At 40.2% G+C, this 19,894-nt stretch overlaps 1 long non-coding RNA gene across 2 annotated transcripts; it reads left to right on the plus strand.

The window, feature by feature from the left end:
• The first annotated feature begins 288 nt into the window (after positions 1-288).
• Positions 289-5,216, plus strand: LOC105029916. Of its 2 annotated transcripts, none has more exons than XR_003782611.1 (3): positions 289-404; positions 758-876; positions 5,176-5,216. It is a non-coding gene; the product is annotated as an uncharacterized LOC105029916 (long non-coding RNA). The 2 variants fall into 2 exon arrangements; XR_001197869.2 differs by lacking the exon at positions 5,176-5,216 and adding an exon at positions 1,101-1,592.
• Positions 5,217-19,894: the final 14,678 nt, after the last annotated feature.

Genomic DNA, 19,894 nt, shown 5'->3' on the forward strand with positions numbered 1-19,894 from the left:
ATTCAAGTCCGTTATTTGAGTGGACTCAAGTCCGTTAGAGCAAACTACGTTTAAGGTGTTAAATAAATAAAAGAGTGGAGATGAAATACTGTTTTCCGATTATGGCTCAAAACATTTGACTATGGCCGTTTATCATTCCGCGTTTTTGTCCGTACTTATGTTCTTGTTAACTCGTTTGATGTCATCTTTCATGGCCCAAGTACGGTTACAATCCAAAGAACGCAAGTTACCAAGAACGCATAAAATGCCCGGATGTGTACTTGATCCGCCTCTTTTATTGAAGATGCATGAGTTGGTGACTTGTTCATCGAGAACACATCTGATATCCCAGAATTAATTGATAGATGTCAGGAGAGCAGGAAAAACTCCACAACTGTAATAAGTTGGAACTTTTCTTATTTCAGGTAAACGGTACACGTAAATCAGCATCTGGAAACATTTTTGACGAGAATGGGGATTTTAGTCGCTGAATACTTGCTTATTTTATTTAATAAAAGGCTAATATATAAAATTGCTCTGACTTTTCGATCAGCTAGCTAACGTTATTCAGTGCAGTGGAGAGGCTAGTTAACATTAGCCAAGTTTATTAATTACAGTACCGGTAGAGAGGGACAGCTTTTTTAGAATTCCAGTTGATTTTCACTTTCAAGGATTGGAGTTCACTACAACCCCGCTTCTTTTTTAAACTCACAAAAATATTTTACTTCGCAATTGTGAATGTTTTACTGGTGGTTGTAATGAATGTCTAACATTTCAGTACAGCGTCGAGAATGCATTCCAGCAATTTCTATTCAACTCGCAAAGCCATGGAAATGGCTACTGAAGACGCGACAACAGTTCAAGGCAGTCCAAGTAATTTTGTAACTACAAAACAAGGTAAGAGTCGACTTAAGAGCTTAAAGTATTAGCTAGCAGTACGTTCTGTAATGAGTTGTTTTGTGTTTCAGCTATGTAGCTTGCTGGGTGCCGTTGTTACATACAGAAAGCAATATTAAGCACATTGTAACCAGAGAACTAACTCTAGTAAAACATTATATAGAAATATTTATATACATACATATCTAGCAAATTAACCAGACTATTGACTGTATTTCTAACAGCTTGCTTGACGGAAACCCCGGGTCCTGGTCTTCTTGAGCAAGACGAAATATATTAATATCTGTATGTTGAATGTTTAACTACAGTACCTACTATTTTATATTATGACTATGTTAAAACAGAGAGCAGTGATGTCTTGTGGTTCTGTAGTAGTCATTCACTCACCATTTAATTATTGCATACATAAATGCTAGAAACTCAAAGTAGTATTTTGATTGTAGGCAGACAACTAATCACAAATTCTCAAACGAGAATGTTTTACACTCATTTTTCTCATGTTCCTGTTATGTGTTTCTCTGACAGTTAAACACTGCAATTCCCTTAACATGCAACTGGTGTTATAACTGTTCTTCAAACATGTAGTACATTCGGGAAGTATTTAGACACATTCACCGTACCCACATTTTGTTACATTATAGACTTTTTCTGAAATTGATTAAACATATTATTTTCCTGATCAGCGTTTGCACAATAACCAATAATGACCAAGCAAAAGCAGGTTTTTAGAAAAGTATTAATTTTAAAATATTAATTTTAGAAACAAAATTAACTGAATAATCTAATTCACACATGTATCAAACCATTTTACTCAGTACTGTACAGAAGCACCTTTGACAGTCATTACAGCCTTGAGTCATCTTGGGTATGGTGCTATAATCTTGATACATCTGTATTTGGGGAGTTTTCCCAATCTTCTCTTCAGATCCTTTCATGGTCTCAGGTTGGATGGGGAAAAAAAATTTGTTAGTGCTAGTTAGAATACAGTTAGATACAAATGAGTGTAATATGCTTATGAATGGTACATGCAAAGGAACATCCTAATGCCCATTGAAAGTACCTGAAAGGACAGAGCAGAGTGTGTGATCAGAATGATCATGGATCAGTGCTGCTGGTTGAGGAGCCTTATGGACGGAGGGGGAAAAAAACTGTCTGTGAGTCTGGAAGTGCGTGCTTCGATGCTCCGGTAGCGTCTACCAGACAACAACAGTGTGAACAGACCATAGCCTGGGTGGCTGTGATCTTTGATGATGCTCTGTGCTGTCCTCCGGCATTGTGTATGGTAGATGGTTTGCACGGAAGGGAGATGGCAGCGTTTAACAGCCCTCTTTTTTTTTTTATTAAATCCAGATTGAACTCTTTGGCCTGAATGTTAGGTGTCACGTCTGGAGAAAACCAGGCTGCAATACCATCCCCATGGTGAAGCATGGTGGTGACAGCATAATTTTGGAACATTATGGGATGGTTTTCCATGGCAGGGACTGGGACACTGATGTGCTCCGCAGACTTTACCACTCTGGACTTGGGGTCTGAAGCTGCTAGCACAAGATAGTAATGCAGCCTGATAGGATGTTCTTAATGGTGCACCTTTAATATTGCGTGGGAATCTGAGGAAGAGTCCCTGTCGTTGGGTCTCCCTGACGCTTGCAAGTTATATTCAAATCAGAAGAATCGCTGGATGCTCACTTTGTTAGCTAGCAGTTAGCTGGCATTTGCTAGCTAGCTACAGTAACATCAACCTGTGTTTGAATTCGAGTCAGTGAGAGAAGATCCAATGCAATGTATGTAGTGTTCCTTAGCTGGCAAGGTGACTGTATTCGTGTCTACCGGCTGAAAGGCACTCTAACGTGAGGTTAATTAAGTCAGTTTGTTTAATGTTGGTAGGGTTCACAAACACACAATAGTTTAATTTGCAGAGCTACAGTAGTGAGCAAACCAATGGTGCAAAAACAGTATTGCAGCACTGCTTTTGGTGTCTTGAGAAAATGTCATGTTATTGTCTCCTGCAAAGTTGATATCAGATTTTCGCAGTGCAATGTAAAAAAAACATGGCTGCATATATAGACATCAATTAGCTGAAAAAGCTCAACTTAATCTTCCATAGAAATATTTGTATTTGTCCATTACAAAATATGCAAGAATCTGAATTCATAATTTGCCATAAACCTTTGAGAGCTTTTGAATAATTACATTAATAAATGATTAACACACCACCTGATAGTCTGATAGTTAGAGTATGTTTTATTGATACAACAAGTGGTTGGTCAATAATTATTCAATATACAACAGGTGAAGTGGTTGGTCAATAATTATTCAATATACCTTTTAACAGTATTAGGGCCGGTAATAGTATGCTAATTTAATCAAAATTAGAAATTAGATTCATAACTATAGTAGCCTGAGCAGCAGGATGTTTTTAGGAAGCTGTGGATGGAATGTATTGTGACATCATAATCACATTGTAGAACTCTGAGTACTGAAATCACATGCAAAAACACTCACGCTGGGGGGCCGTTAAGTGATATTTGAAACTTACACATGAAAAGGTTAATCCATTATAGAAAAGGGCTGTAATTTAACAAAATGTGGAAAACGTGAAGGGGTCTGAATATTTTCATATACAATATTTCCACCTTTACTGCAGAAAAGAAGCAAGGGAAGGGAAATACACAAGTTTAGATTTTGTAATAGCTGCTCCTTTATTGCTATAAACAGGTCCTGGTCCACACCTGCGGATTACCTGGTTTGGGGGGCCCGTTGCTGTCCTTGTCCACCTGGTCATACTCCTGACCTAGTCTAAAATCAAATAGACTCTGGATTTAGCCCAGAGAAATGTATTTGTTATTCCAATTGGACTCTTAATATATCACCCGGCACAGCCAGAAGAGGACTGGTCACCCCTCTGAGCCTGGGTCCTCTCTAGGTTTCTTCCTAAAATTCGACCTTCTTAGGGAGTTTTTCCTAGCCACTGAAATTCAACACTACTGTTGTTTGCTCCTTGGGGTTTAAGGCCGGGTGTCTCTGTAAAGCACTTTGTGACAACTGCTGTTGTAAAAAGCGCTTTATAAATACATTTGATTGATTGATTGATTGATAGAGCACTGGAAAAAATTAAGAGACCACTCCTAATTTTTCTTAAATCAGCAACTCTACATACTGGCAGCCATTCCATTCCAGGGTCTGTGAAATTCCAAAACAGGCAGACCTCATTTTACTTAATGAGGTACTGATTAGATGATTACCTGAACCAAATGTAATTTAAAGAGGAAAAGTATAAAAACCACTGCTGTGGTCATCACTATCCTCTTGCAATAGAACCAGCTGGATGGCGAAAACAGTGCAAGTAGCATAAACATTATTCAGCATGACAAAAGACTCGAAAAGAAAAGCTTTGAGTGAGGAAAAGAAGGGAAAGCACTTCATCAATGAGAAGCGAAGAAGCGCAAGGCTGAAGTTTGCAAAAGACCATAAGGGTTGGACCGTAGAGGAATGGAGTAAGGTAATCTTTTCTGACGAGTCAAATTTTCAGCTTTGCCCGACACCTGATCGTCGAATGGTTAGACGGAGACCAGGAGAGGCCTACAAGCCACAGTGTCTCACACCCACTGTGAAATTTGGTGGAGGATTGGGGATGATCTGGGGATGCTTGTGATGGCAATTTCTAAAATCCAAAGTTCTATGAAAATGGTAGGTAAGACAGGAGAAATCAATTGCGCAATAAACGGTTTTAATCTTGCTTGCAAGGAGAAAGTATACAGGTTACAAAGTAACGGTGGATAGTTTCTAAATAAAAACATCATTTCGACAGTATTTATTACATAGGAAGAAGGGGTGTGGTAAGATGCTGCCATCTGTTTCATGTCAATCAAACACCTTTCCCTTTGTTCTATCACAAACGTCAAATGCTATCTTCCCCCACCTTATCCTTCCTGCAATAATGTTTACTGTTGTGTTTACCCAAAGGGGCAAACTGACCTTACTCCCCCTGTTGTATATCTTCTCCTATCTTGTCCTAAAACCCATTGATCTCCATCTGGACAGACAATAGATGTCCCCTATGCAAATACCAGGTCCCACACATTCCTGTACCTATCTTAACAGTGGGACTCACTCCTTTATACAGTCAGAATACATTGTATAAGAAATTTCCACAACATGCTTCAGCAAGGCTGGAATCCGGCATATTTGTCTTTGTGAAGGATGCATGAATCAAGCCAAATACAAGGTTATCCTGGAGAACACCTGCTTCCTTCTGCTCTGACAATGTTCCCCAACTCTGAGAATTGTTTTTTCCCACAGGACAATGCTCCATACCACACAGCCAGGTCAATCAATGTGTGGATGGAGGACCACCAGATCAAGACCCTGTCATGGCCAGACCCGAACCCCATTGAAAACCTCTGGAATTTGATCAAGAGGAAGATGGATGGTCACAAACCATCAAACATAGCCGAGCTACTTGAATTTTTGTGCCAAGAGTGGCATAAAGTCACCCAACAGCAATGTGACAGACTGGTGGAGAGCATGCCAAGACTGTCATAAAAAAATCAGGGTTATTCCACCAAATATTGATTTCTCTTCCTAAGTTAAAACATTAATATTTTGTTTTTGGAAAAATGTATTTGTTTTGTTTGCTTGATTTGAGGTCTGAAAACAATGGATATTTTTTTGGTTATTTTGACCAGTTGTTATTTTCTACAAATGAATACTCTAAATGACAATGTTTGTATTTGGACTTTGGGAGTATTGTTGTCAATAGTTTATAGAATAAAACAACTGTTCATTTTACTCAAACACATATCTATGAATAGTAAAACCAGAGGAACTTTTGCAGAGGTCTCTTTATTTTTTCCAGAGCTGTGCATTTCAGTTTGTCATTTCACCCCCCCCCCCCCCCCCCCCCCCCCTTTAACAGCCACTGGCCCAGCTTCTTCCATTATCCAATCATGGACCACTCCTACCTTTCCATTATGCACACCTGGTTCCCATAATCCTAATCATCTACCTATATGTATCCCTCAGCCCTCATTGTCTGTGCTGCTTATTATCATTGTGTGGTTTCATCCTCAAGCTGTATTTGCTAAAACCAGTCTCTGTAAGTTTATCATGTGCTTTGAGCATGCTCTATTACCAGGTCTTTATTCAGTAAAGTTCTGTTTGCCACACACTTGTTTCCTGTGTCTTTGTGCTTTTACTATCACAAGAACTCCCATTACATTTGCCCAATTACAATAACTGTATCTTCAACCACACATTGGTCAAACTACTCAAGTTGGCAGAAGACAACCCTGGTACTGTCAGTATTGTCAGAAAAAACCATGGAGGTAGGAAGGAGGACATAATCCCAGTGATCACCAATATGGAACACTCACAGTTTTGCATACAGTACACCCACCAAGTGTTTCATGCAAGGTCATTGTAAAATGATCACACTGAAATGGTGAACACTGCCCACAGCAAAACAAACATAGCTACCTTGACCAAAGGTTAGCCACTCCCCCAGACACACAAATTGACTCCAATCTTTTTTCCAACTTGCTATGTATATCACAAAAGTGAGCTGTGCTTAAAAAAAAACATCAAACACCTTAACTTTTGTAACCAGGCGCCAAAAGTACAAACACATTTTCTGCTTTGTACTTTATTTGCAATTCTGCAACACACAACGCATAGTTTCTTACATTAGACACTTATTTCAAGAATGAAATATCCTGCAATCGTTGGGAAACACTATTCAAAATGCAAAACATACCTGAAATTGGCAACCCCTCCCCCCACACAAAACCACTTATACAGTAATTGAACACCAACTAGTCTGAGCCTAAGTACTACAAATAGACCTCAGGTAAGCTCTCCCATTTTGTGGAGGCAGTGAGAGGAAGAGGAAGAGGAAGAGAGAAAGAGTATAAGGACGAGGACAAGAACAAAGGGGACCAGGCAATTGATGAAGACATATTTCCGATGACATTGGGGCCACTTTGGTGAATCTCCTGCCTCTTCTACTAGAAATGGAAGAGGCATGCGGAGACATTGAGGTGGATACAGAACGCAAGGTGATATTTTCCACGTTGCCTAGCCAGGGATAACTTTTTCCCCGTTGCCTAGCCAGGGATGACATTTTCCACGTTGCCTAGCCAGGGATAACTTTTTCCCCGTTGCCTAGCCAGGGATGACATTTTCCACGTTGCCTAGCCAGGGATAACTTTTTCCCCGTTGCCTAGCCAGGGATGACCTTTTCCCCGTTGCCTAGCCAGGGATGACTTTTTCTCCGTTGCCAAGCCAGGGATGACTTTTTCCCCGTTGCCTAGCCAGGGATAACTTTTTCCCCGTTGCCAAGCCAGGGATGACTTTTTCCCCGTTGCCTAGCCAGGGATGACCTTTTCCCCATTGCCTACCCAGGGATGACCTTTTCCCCGTTGCCTAGCCAGGGATGACCTTTTCCCCGTTGCCTAGCCAGGGATGACATTGCCTGTGACGTAGCTGAGTTGGCCAGACCCTAACAGAAGGCAGGATCCATGAACCATCCACTTCATTGGGAGAAAATGGCTGAACTAAATACACAGACTAACAAGGAGAACAGAAACAGGTGAGGGCAAAATACTGGTGAACGGAATGAACTGATTAACACAAACGTGAACAGGAAAGACCAAACAAGGACATGACAAACCCAAGGAGACACAGAAAACATGAACCGGAGCTATCCTTTTTGGCTGGAATCGTCATATGTATATCTTTTTTGAAGCCTTTTTATTTTTGTGTTCCCAGAAATGTGAATAAATGTAGTGGAACAATCTTTCACAGAAGCTTAAATGAGAAAATTATAAAGTTATACAAAGTACTAAAGACAGCAGTGTTTTCTATGAAGTACATCAGTGTGTTGTTGATGCTTTGAAGGAGTAATTCAAATGGTGAATATGTGTATCATTCTGTTGCAAAAATTACATTTTGAAAAAGGTTAGGTTGTTAGGTTTTGATTGCAAAATTTCATTTTGACAGAAAAGTGATATTTTTTTCTCCAAGTGTTGTGTGTTATTTGGCTTGTGTGTAGTTTTGACACAATGAGCGAAATTCTGCAAAAAGTATGTAGTATGTCATAATGTAAGCAATCGGCAAAAAACTGTAATGTATGGCATCATCTCAGTGTTTATTTGCTGGTGACAATGTTTCAATGTAAACATTATGTCTTACACATTTCATTGTGTTAAAACAGTGTGAAAACACGTAACTGCCAACATAATATAAAGTAATAATAACATCAAAACATCATATTCTGAGAAAATATCCTAACACTCTAGCTGCCAAAGTAACCTCAGAGAGGGAATGCTGAACTAGACAGCATACATGCCACCAGATGAAGACCTACAGCCTTGCCACGAAGAGGGCAATTGTTTTTTTCAGGGCCCCTATTTTATCTACACTTTAAGCATCTAGAAAACACTTCTCTGCAAACAACAATTTTGGGTCTCACTTCTATAGGTTTATGCTCTACAGCTGAAGCTCACATTTGCTGCAAGACCATAGTTGTTGCCTACAGAGTAGCAATCTTCAGCTAATTCTCAAATACTAAATTTCTACCTGGGCTCTTCATTGTGCCACCTCTGGTCTCTTGGCCACCCTGCGCATAATAGATTAGATTTAACTTTACAATGAAGATTCAGTAAGCATTTAACCAGAAGCACAAAGAGGGCAGAACATCTACAAGTATTTACAAGTATTAAGTATATGTATACAGGTGCTGGTCATAAAATTAGAATATCATCAAAAAGTTGATTTATTTCAGTAATTCCATTCAAAGTGGAACTTGTATAATGTATACATTCATTCCACACAGACTGATATATTTCAAGTGTTTATTTCTTTTAATTTTGATGATTATAACTGACAACTAAGGAAAACCCCAAATTCAGTATTGCCATTTTGGATGTGACTTTAGTTATAGAGAAGCTGTAGTGTTTTTCTGCTGAACTGCTGGTCATGCTGACTAGAGATCTAACCCGACAGGGAAGAAGAGCCCATATTATTCAAGAAAGCTTCAAAGTGCTCACATTATATCTCCTTGACTGTGATGTTGCATCTTCTTACTCCACCTAATCATGACCAGACCAATTAGATCGAGCGGAAAGTAACGCTTCACATTGACTTCAAGCCACATTCAGGCCTCTGAACCTGTCGTTGGGTCCATAAGGTTTAAGTCACTTCCATTCCTGCCGGCGCTGTGGTTCCTTCAGAAAACAGAACGATACAGACTTTTCTAAAGGATAAGGATCCTCTCTATAGGATTAGGCATCCATCCAGGCTGAAGTTATTCCCCCAGCTAGGAGACCGAAGATCAGACAGAGGGACTTTGGCTGGGCTCCAGAGAATTTATTAAAATTCTGAATGGTCTTATCCTGACTCAAAAACCTTGTAGGTGTTTATAATGGTCTTTCAGAGAGAGAGAGAGAGAGAGAGAGAGCGAGAGGACGATAGAGAGGGAGAGCAAGATAGTGACCTTAAAGGAGACAGAGGAGTGTCTTGATCTGCTGTTTTGGAACGGCTAACAGCCCTGTCATTACCACAGGCTCAGTGTGTATACATTTTGTTTGAAGTGCGTGTGTTTGAGAGTGCTTTTGAATGTGTGTACGTTTGTGCGTAAATGTTTGTGTGTACGCGTGCTTGTGTGTTTGTGTGTATGTGTGTCTGTCATTACTGCCAGGTCTTAGTGTGTATAGTTCCTGGTGTATTTCTTGTGCTTCTCCTTCAGTTGTTTGGGACTGTTTGAAGTGGTTCGGATGTGGAAGAGGGGATGAGGCCATTGACCAGTTCTCTTGAACTGTGTCGTCTGAGATCTTCTATGTCCTCAGAGACATCTGGAGTGTATGTTTGTATGTGTGTGTGTGTAGGTGTGTGTGAGTGTCTGTGTGTGTGTGTGTGTGTGTGTTTCTTGGCGACTGTGATTGTTGGTTTCTGTATGTTATACAGGATGATTGCATGAAGCACCTCAATAGGAATCCCCTGTGTTTAATCAGTCTGTTACCATGTGGTGAACCACTCATTTAAACAGAGTGCTGAAACCTTATGAACCCTATGAGGTGCTGAAATCTGCCCTCTGACACGACTGTGTGCTGACAGGAAAGGGTGACAGAATAACACTGCGTTAAACTGCTGAGGCCTAACTAAATGTAGCCAACACCTGAAAACAAATGCGTGTTTCCACTGGTGCTTTACCCCGGCTCCAGGGTCACACCGGGGATCTATGCTAATGTTGGCTCCAGACTTTCCTGTCTCCACTCTACATTTGGTACCAAGGACTTAAGGAGGGGCCCATGTGGGGAGGGAGGAGTAAACTATCAACGCTATTTAGTTTTCCGGTTACGAAAAATAAAAGGCGATATTTTTCTGGTAGTAAAATAAAATAAAGAATAACGCCATGCTCGGTTTGTTTATAGTACGGCGTTTGAACTTGAGTAAAAAAACTAATTTCTTCCTCAAACTCCCGCGACCGGTGTTACGGTTTAAGTGGTGTTCGGATTAACTGGTGACATTTCCAGATGCGACGTAGGCGTGGCATGAGAATCCTTGGGCAGGAAAGACCGTGTAGGTGACTGTATCGATGCCTGTTGAAAACGCTGCAAACGTAAATAAATCGTTCAAATGTTCATTTTGTCCTTCTTATTTGTCATGATGGCGTTTAATGTGTTTGTACTTAGACTACGTATAGCCCGTACGGGAAACAGTTTGAGACGTTTGTTGACGGTGCAGTGTGCACAAATTAACTTGTGATACATCGGCATCTACCATCGGTCATGTTTCATATTCATATCCTTTCATTTACACCTACCAAAATCAAATCCTCAACATGGGCAACACAACAGGTGTGGTGTAATAAACACAAGCTGAGTTTACACGTTAACTCGGTGCACAAGGTCAAGGTCAATACAAGCTGTAAGTCATCGTACAGTTGTGAGTGACTCGTTACTGTGTCTGAAGGAGAGAATCCGACTGGCCCTGGCCCGTGTCTGGACTTCACGGTAAAACACTAGTGTTAGGCACCAGTGGAAATGCGGCATAATATTACCATTTTAGGGGCTTTACACTTTTCCTCTGTAGAACATAAACATAACGTTCTGAAAGTTTTCCCTCTTTCTCCCCCATGAAAGAAAGATTATAATGTCATAAAATGTGCCTTTTCTCATTGAGTCGTGTATTTTTTAAGTTCCAGCTATGAGAGTTAATGCAGCCGCATTTAATGAGGTTTTAGGGTGTATGTGATGGTACTCTGTTAATGTGTTCTAACAGATAAGTGAAGTCAGGGGACTTGTGTGTGTGAGAGAAGAGGAGTTACGGGCTAACACGGTCCAGTTACTGTATTCTAATGGAAGATGTAAAGAACCAGAACCCCTTTAATGTGTCAAGACTGCTCTCCAGACCTTAAAACAGACCATTGTGCGTATGTGTGTGTGGGTCTGAGTATGCATGAGGTATTGTCTCCACGCATCATGAAGCAGAACAGGCGGAACGAATCAGCACACATGGTCTTCCGGACTCCGAAAAGGCGTATGTGTGTGTGTGTGTGTGTGTGTTTGTGTGTATGTATGTGTGTGTGTGTGTGTGTTTGTGTGTATGTATGTGTGTGTGTGTGTGTGTGTGTTTGTGTGTATGTATGTGTGTGTGTGTGTGTGTGTGTGTGTGTGTGTGTATGTGTGTGTGTGTGTGTGTGTGTGTTTGTGTGTATGTATGTGTGTGTGTGTGTGTGTTTGTGTGTATGTATGTGTGTGTGTGTGTGTGTGTGTTTGTGTGTATGTGTGTGTGCTCTTCCCCTCAGGTATCACCTCTCCTTAATCTGCTCTGCCCTACATAGAACTGTCAAACCGCTCCAGAGGAAAATCACACCGAAAATGGGACAGGATTTCAACTTCCCCAATCGCTTTGCCTTGTTTTTTCAAAACAATAAGTTTAGAATTCACACCAGATTAGAATATCTTGTGCATTCAAGCAAATTGCATGCGTTTTGGCATGTGTGCAAAAGAGTAAGTACAATTGTCTACAATTTGCATAATACCCACATGCAAATGGCTTTCTGTTCCAAACTGATGAGTAGATTCTCATTGAAATTGTCATACTCTTCACAACTTCTAAACAAAATCTGATGGCTCACATAAATCTTTCATTATGTGAGCCATCACATGCAAAATGATCCATTCAATTATCAAACTCCGTCAAAAGTACATGAGTATTCCATAATATCTATGACATCGAATCTTAATGATGTCTGCTAAATTGACAAATTACCTGCCAGGTGACATAGTAATGAGATAGGAATCGCAAGGAGATTTTTCCCACAGTGCATTGCCAGGGAATAGATCAGATGTGATCTCGTCAGACCAGGAGATACAATTCATTGTTTTTTATAGAACCACCGCAGGTTTCTTCATTGTTGTTGGAGTCATTTTGTGGTGAATTTTCAGCTCACTATCTATGACTTTATATGTAAGAAATATGTAGAAGTTTACATTCAAATTATGAAAAACACGTTGCTAAATTTACTGTACTGTATACATAGAAATGTGCATATCCTTTTTCTGTGTACTACAGTATTGTACAGTATTGATTTTTCCCAGTAAACCTTTACCTACTGTTGAAACTGCCTGGTTCAGTATGATACACAATAGCATTAATCTAGACAAAACTGATATTCTTGTGTAGTACAGTAAGCAGTCAATGTCAACAAAAAAGTAGAACAAAACTGAAATGTATATGTAACAAACATTTCCAGGCTTGACTGCCATTGTGAAAAAACGTAAACATTTTGACAAGTACGGCTCCCACGATGACAAAAAACATTTCTACCATTAACATTTGAAAATAAATGTCAGAAAAGACTCTGGCACAAACATGCGTATCTTAAATATCCCATAACTATAGAGTTTATTGGGATTAAAATCCCTTAGCAGTAAGTAGAGCTCCAAGCCTGGATGGTTATGGAGATGTAGCTGTCTTTGGTGAGGGGATTGGGAGTATTCAAAATAAATAAATAAATAAAACAATGGAAGGGGGAAAAAAATTACCAAATGTTAACATATGCCAAGTACTGGGACTGAACTTCAGATTCTTTGAGTCTCATGCCCACATGAACAAGTTGCTGGACATTTGAAAGCCTCCAACATGTTTACATACACTCACGGTGCCCCTAGTGGACTGTATTTAAATAATCTCCTGACGACCTGGTCAAATGTCCGAAGGGTCATGGACCCGGTGGGAAATTCATGCTCTCTCTTCTTCTTTCTTTCACAATAACCTATTTCAGTGTGTGTGTGTGTGTGTGTGTGTGTGTGTGTGTGTGTGTGTGTGTGTGTGTGTGTGTGTGTGTGTGTGTGTGTGTGTGTGTGTGTGTGTGTGTGTGTGTGAGAGAGAGGTGTGGTGTGTTTTTGTGCAAAAAAACAGGGGTAGGTAGACTTTGGCAGGGATTCTACATCAGCCTTGGGTAAATAATTCAAACTAACTTTTCTTTCTATATTAAAAAACAGTGCAGGGTACACAATTTAAAGCTAGCTTCAAATAATGTTAAATTATAATGGATTTATACATTTTTAATAACTTCCTTTTCCTGACTTGCAAATCAATTTGGACAGACAGATTAGCCAGTAAACAAATGGATGCACCCCTCCATGCTGGTAAATATATGTGGTGCTTTTTCTAGACATGACAGACTCGTCCATAGCCACCGAGCTGAGCCGTGAAGTGGCAATCATCCACGAGCAGCCCTGTGTAAGAGGAAGTTAACGATGATGACTTAGGAAAACACCTCATGTTGTTTTGGCAGAGGCCAAAGGGAGGTGCTTATGCTTTTTTAATGACAAGAAAAGAAAGAAGTTTTAGTGAAAACCTACAGTTAGTTGACTCAGAGTTGATTGCTGAATGAGTTGAATGTACATTAGAATATATATATATATATATATATATATATATATATATATTCTTTTCATAGGCATATTGCACTCACATTATATTTATAATATTCAATACTTTCACCCATATTGTTCATATTTCTCATCCTCCTCTCCTCAAAACTTCTGCTAGTTTACATGTTATGTATGTTATTGCTGTATTGTTGCTTTATATTTCTTAATTCTAACTACGTAGACGTGCCATGTCACAAGAATGTCACTGTTCAGAATGACGCTGTGTTATTCGGTGCATTTGATAAATAAACTCTGAACTTGATATTACATCCACACACACACACATTATACAAATGTTTAATTACAGTTTTTTTTAATCGCTTTGGTACTATTTTCACAAGTAAGGTGTACATTTTCAAAACTCTTAGTACAAATATCCAAACTGATCACACTTGTAACGCAGCTAGTCATTCTTTCAAAACCTGATGTAATGTTTTCAGTCCACATGATCATCGTTTCAAACACAAGATTATTGTAATATGTAATGAGAACATTTGGTTTAATCACCAAAACACAACAGTATGATCTTCTTTCAGTTTAGTGCTTTTAACAGTCAGTTCATCCAACAGCAAACAATGCAAGATACATGTTTCAAATCAGCCTTAGAAGTGCTGAAATTAATATGCTATAGTACTATAAAATACATATTACACAGTTAAACATTAGGCAATACACTTACATTACTTACATTTACATAATCTATAATTTCCAAAATATCTCTCCTATGTGTAATCAAGTGAAGGATCAATGAAGACATCCTCAATCATTTGGGCTAATTAGTTTTTATTTTTCAGATATAATTGTAACATAGTTATATTTTCTATAATGTAACTAAATGAGAACAAAACATAACAATTAGTGCACACATTACATTAATTTGGCTCAAGCCTGTCTTGAGCATTTGGCCATAGATTCTCGTCCACAGATTCTCGTCCACATCACAATGAATGTTTTCATTGTTCAAGCACCTTGGAAAAAATCTTTTGGCATGACGAATCCATGCTTGACATTGGTCTACATTGATGTCATCACATGCATCATCCATGGCCTGAAGGAGGGTGGCACGCTCAAGGGGATGGCGATCATAGACCTTCCACCTCCATGCTGAAAAAAATCCCTCAATAGGGTTGAGGAAAGGAGAGTATGGAGGCAGGTAGAGGGTCATGAATCGAGGATGGGTCTGAAACCATGCTTGAACTACCTCTGCGTGGTGAAAACTGACATTGTCCCACACAATTACATATGTGACCCCTTCACCTTGACAGGCCAGCTCAATTTCATTGAGAAACTCAATAAGATGTGTAGCATTATAGGAGCCAAGTAATGGCCTACGTCCTAGGACACCATCTTCAGAGATAGCTGCGCACATTGAGATGTTCCCTCCACGTTGTCCAGGCACTTGGACAGTGGCCCGTTGGCCGATAATGTTACGTCCACGGCGACGAGTTTTGGCAAGGTTAAAGCCCGCTTCATCAACAAAAACGTACTTGTGATGGTTCACATCAGCGTCAAGCACCATAACCCTCTAAAAAATATAATTTGGTTAGTTCTTTTTACAGTGTTGTTCCAATATACATATGATGCAAGTGATGCTTCAAATAGTAACAGCAAAACAATATACAGTATAGTGCTGTACCTGAACATACTCAGCCCTTAGTTGTTTCACCCGGTCATTGTTTCTCTCAAAAGGCGCCAGGTAAATGTGTTTCATTGATACCTGGTGCCGCTTTAAAAGGCGGGCTACTGTTGGTAGGCTGATGGATGCCACATTGGCAAAGGTGTCATTGTTCTCCTCAATTGCCTGCTTTATTTCTGACAGCCGTATATCATTCCTGGCCCTCACCATTTCCACCACTGCCAACTCTTGCTGGTGGGTCAGCACACGGCCACGACCACCACTATGGGGTTTTCTGTTAATTCTAAGCATAGAACAGAGAATACTATCAATAGATCATGCTGTACAAATACTGTAACATGTTACTAACATGCATTACAATTTACTGTGAATGTAATAGTATACATCTTCCACACTTACCGGTTTTCTTGGCGAAAGGTTCGGATGATAGAATTGACTTTTTAGATTTGGCTCAACTAATCTGGCAGCTTCTGCCATAGTAAGGCCTCGGTTCACCACATGATCAACGACGATGGCCCGGACTTCATTAGAGACAACAGTTCTGCCTCCCCCTCTCCGATGACCAACCCTTTGATGGGCCCCATGCCCACCTCTCTGACGGATCCCATGCCCACCTCTCTGACGGATCCCTCCTCCACGAGCTCTTCCAATTCCTTGCTGTCTATCCTGGTCCATGTTGAAAGAAATTGCCAGTGTTTAGACCCTCACTTTTATATCTAATGACCAATTGTGGTTACCCCATCTGAAATCAATTAGCAATAACGAGTTTTCATCAGGTGTGGTTATTTTATATGTTCTTACAAACACATATTTTATTTCTATAGTTCTCAAAATCCATATACTGTATTGCTGAAATGGAAATATATAGGTTTACCAAATGGTTAAGTGATTAACCATTAAGATCAGTTGGATTAAGTGTTGGTCAAATGTATTTGCACAAATCAGATGAGAAGCATATCAAAAGTATTGTGAGCATTGCATTGTGAAAGACAATTACTTCATATGAAAGGTAAGTCTTGATGACACACTGATTAGGTGCGGTGAAAGAGAGAATGTGTAATTTTGTGCGTTGTACTTAGTCAATTGAACATGTGATTACATGTTTGGAAAAAATAACTTTTTCATGATCTGCTTTGAGTTTTGTACTAACAGTTGTGAGGTTTTGCCACATACTTGCGATAATAGTACCAAAGCGAATAAAAAAAACTGTAGTGGAAGACTCGAGATGTGACTTTGTTTTTCCAGTTAATACTCATGCATTGTCTTGGTCAGCATCTCTGCCACGCTAGCTCACGTTCTTTTGCTGCTGATACTGTATTGCTTTTCTTGCATATATACTCATATTCTGCATGTGTATTCATTAATATATCTAACTCCACTGGGAAGAAGAACGTGGTCCGAGACCTTTTTCTCCTGTTGCCATGATGAATCACATTATCTGCGTTCCATTGATGAGGCTTTTTATCTCCTCGTGTCCGGGTTACCTTAACTCAGAGTTGACTGAACTCATTTTTACCACCTATTCAGAGTCAGTCAAGCCAGAGTTGTGGTTCCTACTTAGAGCATGTTAACCCTGCTTTCTAAAATACCCCCAAGATCCTTAAGTGTCAAAACATTGGGTTAGTCCAGGGAACCGTCTTGGTTTTCAGTGCTAACTTAACCATCCTGACATTCTGGTGTCTGGGCCGTGTTAATAGACAGGATGGTACGTGGCCTTCAAACAGCTGGCCTACACGTATCAGTTCATGGAGAAGCAGCTATTGAGTTCTTCAGTCAGTGGTTATAGGCAGCCTCGGAGTGTGGAGGTATGACCTGTACACTAAAAAAATTTAACACTGATCCTACCTGAAATTAAGGTAATGATTCAAACTTCCATTTTATCGGTTATCCCAATGTAAACCAGTCAATTGGGTTTAACCTGTATTTTGTATGTTCATTAATTAGTGTTGATTCTGTACAGTCTCATTTGCATATATCCCAGTATGCCTTTATACATACATGTGAGTGATACTCACCCATAAGTGTGTTTGTCACTGACAAAGACATGGTTGTTGTACTAACATAAATGAGACGCTTACATCTAATGTGTGATAAATTAATTCATGCTGTTTAGTGCATGTAAATGCATGGGGACTCACAGCAAGCATGCTTGTTGGGTTTTAACTGTAAGTGGCTGACTGCTCTAGAAACCCCCAAATGATCAGGGAGCGGGTCCTGAAAGGCACCAAAAAATACTGTATTTCCAACTGAGAGTAGCCAACTAATGCAACATTTTATCACCTGCAACACACACTCAAAATGACTGAATGAGCAAAGAATTGCTTAAGGAACAAAATCAGGTAAACTACATCAATTAAAACAAGCTCTGTAATGGGTGCAATAAATCTAACCACTTAAAAGTTGGATTAGGTTAGGAAAATAAAGATAATGAATGACTTTTTAAGATAAAACAATGTAATCAATTTGAGACCAGAGGATATTAAAACAAACTTCTTGTAGCAAAGCTTTCTGGGAAATGTTGCTGGTGTTACCAAATCCCTTTTGGGTTAACCTAAAAGACATAAAGGAAACTGAAATATTTAGGCTCCATATTCTGCGGGCAACTTGACTTGATCCAGATAAAAAAGACCTAGTTCTACAACTAATCTAATCATTTTAAACTTAATGGAATATAAGAAAATGAATGGGATGAACAACAGCAGGTAATACCTTTCTAAGTGTACCCTTCCTCACATTTAGAGAACATAAACATTTTATTTGCGGTGATAAACTATTTTAATGTAGTGCATGCCAGGCCCGGCGGCAGGACGAAGTGACTGAGGGGGCAGTTAAAAATCAGGAGGGGGCTAATCTTATTTTTGGCTATTTTTGCTAGAAAAAACAACCCCCCCCCCCCCCCCCCCCCGTCTGACCAGTGCAAAGTCTTTTGAAAGTGCCAAAACAAATGAAAACTTTATGTACTCTTTGAGATGCAGCTGGGTGAATAAATGTTGCCTGTGTTCATTTAAGAATTCCAACCCATTTCAACTCCATTTCCAACTACTGGCCATTATCAAACATTTTCGGTGGTGATGTAGAGAAATTCAGTTTTCCTGTGGTACTCTGCCCGGCTGTTTGCACTCAATTAACACAGGGGAACCGCGTACAAACACATGCACACACACTCTATTCATTTGTGTGTGTGTCAATGGGTGTGTTTGTGCGTGTGTGTGTGTGTGTGTGTGTGTGATAAGGGGATTACAGAGTGGTGGTTCTGCTGAGACTCTGACTGACTGACATGGGAGCTCTGTCCTTATATAATCCCACTGAACCCCACATGCAGAAACATATGGACACACACACACACACAGACCCCCCCCCACACACACATACAGACCAGACACACATACACAGCCATAAAAACACACACAGAACAGACACACACACACGCAAACACTCACACACACACAAACACACTTTTATAAACACACGTTAGTAGCACAATTGTTGTGAGGACCAAACCTGAAACATACAGTACCAGTCAAGCATTTGACACACCTACTCATTCAAGTTCTTTTTTTTAGTTTAAACATTTTCCACATTGTAAAATAATATTAAAAACATCCTAACTATGAAATGGGGGAGGCTGGAGGGGTGGTCAACACAGCCAGCAGGACTTTGGACAGTGGCAGCAACAAGTCTTTAGACAGGCCCGTGTGGTCTGATCCAACAGACGAGCTACTTTAGCTCAAATTGCTGAAAAAGTTCATGCTGGTTCTGATAGAAAGGTGTCAGAACACACAGTGTATCACAGTTTGTTGTGTATGGGGCTGTGTATCCGCAGACCAGTCAGGGTGCCCATACTGACACCAGTCCACTGCCGAAAGTGCCTACAATGGGCAGGTTAGCATCAGAACTGGACCATGGAGCAAGAAGGTGGCCTGGTCTGATGAATCAGGTTTCTTTTTACATTGCGTGGATGGCTGGGTGTGTGTGCATCGCTTACCTGCAGAACACATGGCACCAGGATGCACTATGGGAAGAAGGCAAGCCGGTGGAGGTAGATTCAAGGTGTTGACTTGGCCTCCAAGTTCCCCAGATCTCAATCCAGCTGATCATCTGTGGGATGTACTGGACAAACAGGTCCGATCCATGGAGGCCCCACCCCGTAACTTACAAGACCTGCTGCTAACGTCTTGGTGCCAAATACCACAGCACACCTTCCGAGGTCTAGTGGAGTCCATGCCTTGACGGGTCAGGGCTTTTTTGGTGGCAAAAGGGGGACCGACACAATATGAGGCAGGTGGTCATAATGCCATGGCTGATCGGTGTAAATATGAGGCAGGTGGTCATAATGTTACGGCTGATCGGTGTAAATATGAGGCAGGTGGTCATAATGTTACGGCTGATCGGTGTAAATATGAGGCAGGTGGTCATAATGTTACGGCTGATCGGTGTAAAT

This window comes from Esox lucius, chromosome 11 (genome assembly GCF_011004845.1).
Source record: "Esox lucius isolate fEsoLuc1 chromosome 11, fEsoLuc1.pri, whole genome shotgun sequence".
NCBI classification, from domain to species: Eukaryota; Metazoa; Chordata; class Actinopteri; order Esociformes; family Esocidae; genus Esox; species Esox lucius.